Below are 6,000 nucleotides of genomic sequence, written 5' to 3'. Positions count from 1 at the left end.
AACTCCACTCTGTTCTCCTACTCCTTCGTTCCGCACTGTTCTTTCTCTCTCTTATGGAAGCTTAGGTTGCAGTTCTACGTCCTTCTCCTTCTGTTCCTTTCCCGTGCCAGTTGCCTCAGATCACTGAGGCAGCTGCAGCACTGCTTCTCCTCGGACCCGTCCTCAGACTTTCCTGACTGACTGTCCTTCTCCCGCCTGACCTCCCGTCAGACTGACCTCCAGACTGATCTGTATTTCTAAACCTTCCCAGCCTTTTATATGGATCTCAACTCCACCCACCTCCCAGCACATCCAGTGTTCCAAGCAGGGAACCACCAGAGGCACTCCTAATGTCTAGGAGGAGAAAGAGCCCTCAATGTGATTGTGCTGAACTACCCTGTTGTGTGGGATGCGAGTGTTGGAGTGTGGAAAGGAGTTCCCAATTTACTTAGTTGGTGGGGCACTACACCTTAGGAGAAGGTGCAGTACCTCTGTGACGACTGAGCCTCAGGGACGCCACACAACATCTGTAGGAAGAGACTGAATGGTGGCAATCTCCGTACAACACTGTGGAATATCTTGGTGCTATAGAAGCAACAAGACATAAATATATAGAGTATACTAACTTCCATGGGGTAGGATAATGTTATAATGCTGACCCATAATTTAATAAAGATACCTTTCTCCCACTCCTCCCTAAAATCTTTCTGCCAGTACAGATGTGCTATCAACCAGGCAATAGACGTGCCCCCACCCTTCCTCTGCTTTCACCCCTCCTTTCCACTGATCACCATCATCTCACTCCCTGTTGTGGAGGAAGCACAGAGTCACTTGTCAGACACAATGCCCCCCAGGCAAAATGACATTAACCTGCATGTGACCTGACAGACAGGGAGGATGGACATGGGGAGGGGGACGAGCGGAACAGACAGAGCATGTGATGGGATCTTATTAGAATAGAAAGTATGAGATGGCTTGTGTATAATGACTAGGATGTTATTACAGTTTTCTGACCATCTTTCCAGGTATTTCACATATGGGTCACGGCATATTACAGTACACAGTCATCACTTTTATAAAACTATTATATACAGAAACAAGGTCTCAAAACAGTTGTTGATGTTTGGGTGTGTTTTGGGTCCAAGATTTCTGCGAAGTTTGCCCCCGACCATCATATACAGGTGCATCTCACAAAATTAGAATATCATCAAAAGTTAATTTATTTCAGTTCTTCAATACATAAAGTGAAACTCATATATTATATAGAGTCATTACAAACAGAGTGATCTATTTCAAGTGTTTATTTTTGTCAATTAAAACCCAAAAGTCATTATCTCAATAAATTAGAATACTTTATAACACCAGCTTGAAAAAATGTTATTATATTCCGAAATGTTGGCCTACTGAAATGTATGTTCAGTAGATGCACTGAATACTTGGTTGGGGCTCCTTTTTCATCAATTACTGCATCAATTCGGCGTGGCATGGAGGTGATCAGGCTGTGGCACCGCAGAGGTGTCATGGAAGCCCAGGTTACACCAGCAGATGACATGGTTCCCGAAACCATCATTGATTGTGGATACTTCACACTAGACCTTGTAAATCAAGGTCCCAGAGTCTGGAGGAAGAGTGGAGAGATAGAAAATCCAAGCTGCTTGAGGTCTAGTGTGAAGTTTCCACAATCAGTGATGGTTTAGGGAGCCATGTCATCTGCTGGTGTAGGTCCACTGTGTTTTATCAAGACCAAAGTCAGCGCAGCCGTCTACCAGGAAATTTTAGAGCACTTCATGCTTCCCTCTGCCGACAAACTTTTTGGAGATGGAAATTTCATTCTCCAGCAAGACTTGGCACCTGTCCACACTGCCAAAAGTACCAATACCTGGCTTACAAACAACAGTATCACTGTGCTTGTTTGTCCAGCAAACTCGCCTGACCTTAACCCCATATAGAATCTATGGGGTATTGTCAAGAGGAAGATGAGAGACAGCAGACCCAACAATGCAGACGAGCTGAAGGCTGCTATCAAAGCAACCTGGATTTCCATAACACCTCAACAGTGCCATAGGCTGATGGCCTCCATGCCACGCTGCATTGACGCAGTAATTGCCAAAGGAGCCCCAACCAAGTATTGAGTACATTTACTGAACATACATTTTAGTAGGCCAACATTTCAGATTTTAACATCATTTTTTCAAGCTGGTGTTATAAAGTTTTCTAATTTACTGAGCTAATGACTTTTGGGTTTCCATTGGCTGTAAGCCATAATCATCAACATTAACAGCAATAAACACTTGAAATAGATCACTCGGTTTGTAATGACTCTATATAATATATGAGTTTCACTTTTTGTATTGAAGAACTGAAATAAATTAACTTTTTGATGATATTTTAATCTTGTGAGATGCACCTGTATGTGTAGCTTGTACAAAACACAGCTTAATATTTAGTATGCGCGTACGTCTCAGTATCACATGAGGTCCACTGTGAAGATGCAGTTGGCGCTGCTGGTGATTCGGCCAGGCTGTTAGACCCTTCCAATCAGGTGGTATACATGTGGAGAGAGATGGCGAACAGAGCTGGCTAGTTAATGACAGCAAATCAACATGAGTAAGAGCCACAATCACTATTGGAAGACCTAGCCTCTACGACAGCAGAACTTGAGAGGATCGCTTAGTGGAACTCAATGAACGCATGCAAATTCCCACAAATGCCCAGTCATTGGCACCTGGGTAGTATGGAGTATGAAAGACTTGTGTCCCCCCTCAGATTTGAAGCCTACTCCTATATCAGTGGTCCTAGGTATCTGGCATCATTCCTAATCCTGGTGAATTAGGCCAGTTTAAGATGGCCATTTGTTTTTTATGGTTTGCATACGGCAACAATGCCTGGACTATCCTCACATATGACCGGGAGACTGTAAATTGCGGTTGGGAGAGCCACGGTCAGCCTGTGCATTGTGGTTTGTATATAGACCTTGAAATATGGCTGTCTGAACGCAGCCTTATTATGCGCCCAACCTGAGCTGGTGTGGGTGGTTATCATCTGTGTACAGAAGAGCAAATGTGTTTCCACTATATAAATAACAGGAGGAAACCCTAAAATGGCTGCCTATATGTACTTATTTGCATTTGCAGCCTATAAAGGAAGCATTGTTTCTAATTAACAAAAAACAAAATCTAAAATTAACATTATTTTTTTTTCCTTTTAAGGAGGCCAAATTGTCATCCACCTACACAACAGAGCGCACCACATGCACTCGGGGAAAAAGCGAAGCCATGCGCGTGCAGCTCTCAAACATGTCACAGCCCTCATTATCCTGCTGTCAGCTCTGCTTACAAAACTGTTACCATGCAACCCTGTGCTGTCTCTTCCACCCCCACTCTCCTAAACCTCCCTTCTGTCACCACAAGCCCCCCACCCTCATCTCCTCCAATCCAGCTGTTCTCCAAATACACTGCATTGTGGGAGATGTAGTTTACTGCAAGCCACATGCAAACCCAGACACAAAAACGTTCTCACCATAGTCATAACTGATCTTCGACAGCAGCTGGAAGCCTAGGCTGAAAGCTGCAGTGCAATGGTTAAGTAATCAGGGCCTAAGTTTTGCTGCTGTTCCTCACAACTGTGGATCAATGTTCCTCACACCAAGGGAAAGGATCAATACGTACAATTCTGCCTACATCTTGCGAAAAACACATTTCTCCTTTAGCCACATAGACTAAGAAAGTACCCGAAATTCTATATACGTATAGGCACCAGGGTGACTCAGTGGGTAACACTTCTGTCTGGCAGCACTGGGGGTGTGGGCTCAATTACAACTAGAACAGCTGCATGTATTTCGTATCCTCTTCCCATTTTTGTGTGAGTTTCAGTCCACCTATGAAATGTGAACCTCTCAGGTGCCCGTAGCAGATGGCTCCCGCCAATACTCAGCTCAGTTTTCATTGGCCTCAGGAGTCCGTGTTAATTTTGCTGTTGAAATAACAGAAACAAAGATGCAACCTGACGGACCCTATTATCGTCAGGCCATAAATCAGACACAGCATTGTAGCTTCCAGATTTTGCATCTACATATTAAAAAACGTTTAGGGTACTTTTGTTCTGACAAACCCTATTTGTTAGAAGGATCCCATGAAAAACGACTGATGCCAATGTATCCCCTGTTGAGACGTCCCAGCAACCAGTTGTAATCAATGGAAACACCCGGTAGTGAGTGTTTTATTTCCCTGCAGCGCCACCACAGGAGAAATTAAGTATTACACAATGTCCATTCAAGTCAGGGGGTTTTCCGTGTAATGAAGGATAGAGTAGGTAGTCCAAAACAAGAATCGCTCTTTGTAAACTCACTGTACTCAATACATTAAATAGAAAATGGCTTTGTCTAAGTTTGTTCAGTCCTAAGGCTTTGTTTCTATAAAACATTCAAAATGTGACTAGCTTCCCCCCTACCGCACCAGCACTGCCTCTCTACCAGCACCCCCAAGCCTTTTTTGTACAACTACAGCGAACGACCACTGCAAAACCATAAAAGCCAGCGTATATATTGGTATAAGTGCAATATGTAGGTACACATTCACACTGCAGTCATTTAACGGACAAAACCTAAGATACAAACAAAATGAGCAAATTCCCTCTAGTAACTAAATAGTAATAGAACATGTAAAGAACAGTAACCACTATTTTAATCAATAAAGCGACACGGTGCACCACATTGGGATGGTCCCTAACTCTTGTAGTTCACCTCACTATTTTTCTGCAGTCCTGGGGAAGAGCAGGACTGCATACAGCTTGTTGCTGTGAGATGGCATTTACACTTAGTGTTCACTAATACCCTATGTCATACACATTTACTATTACAAATGCCCACTACAGCCAAACACTGGACTCAGCGATTATGTCATTGCAGACAGCATGAGACCGCTGAGCCTAGTGATTAGCTGCAGCGGTAAAGTGCTGATGTCATGATATCATTGAGATGCAGGCATTTGGGCAGGAGCAAAGTAATGCTAAGTTCATATTAATACAGTGCTCTCTGGCCGGCATCATGTTAGGGCTTCTCTTGGAATCCCCCAAAAATCTGTATTCTGATGGGAACCCCAGTAGAGACACATTCACATGAATGCAGCCAACGTGGTCACTCTGGTCCCTGTCTGGCATCCGTCCTGGTAAAATTCGTCTTTTTCAAACATACACAAAATGTGGCAAACCACGATAGAGGCCAAACAGTGTATACACGAGCTCCATCGGTTTCATTACAGTGAATGGCTCCCTCAGGGCTCTGCCAGGGATCCTGGCAGAATACAGTTTTTCGAGAATTCTGACAAACCCCGACGTAGTGCTGACCAAACGCACTGTATTAATGTTAACCTAGCCTGAGGCTTATTTTAAAACAGACAAAGCTTTAGAACAAAAAATAAATATAGAAAGCCTCTTTATAGGAATATGTCAGCATATCTGTGCTACCACGACTGAGAGGAGCATGAAGTAGAGAGAGACTCTGAATCTAGCGATACATCGCTTAATAGGTTGCATGGGTTGTTAACCTGTTAAATCACTGACAGCAGGATTTAACATGCGACGGCCCGGAAGAGCATCACAAATCCCACCCATCGGCGCTCCTGTGATGTGATTGTGGGTCTCTGATGGATTGTCATGACAGCGAGGGTCTGCAGAAGACCCCTGTGCCTGTCATTGTGAATCTCCTGTGAACAGCGGCTCGTGGCGATCTCATAGGAAAGGATTTCTGCAAAGGCGATTGGACGATCGCCGCTTCAAGTCTCCTAAGGGAACTATTGAAGTCAGTGAAAATTGTGAAATAATAAAAAGTTTTTAAAAATATGAAAAAAAATTAAAAACACAAAAGTTTAAATCACCCCCCTTTTGCCCCATTGAAAATAAAACAAATAAAAAATACACATATTTGGTATCGCTATGTACAGAAATGTCCGATCTACCAAAATATAAAAACAATTAATCTGATCGGTAAACAACATAACGAGACAAAAAAAATCAAACCTCCAG

The sequence above is a fragment of the Dendrobates tinctorius genome, unplaced genomic scaffold (genome assembly GCF_039654945.1).
Source record: "Dendrobates tinctorius isolate UK_male_01 unplaced genomic scaffold, ASM3965494v1 ptg000032l, whole genome shotgun sequence".
NCBI classification, from domain to species: domain Eukaryota; kingdom Metazoa; phylum Chordata; class Amphibia; order Anura; family Dendrobatidae; genus Dendrobates; species Dendrobates tinctorius.
The sequence above is the reverse complement of the archived record's forward strand: the minus strand, read 5'-3'. Positions refer to the sequence as shown.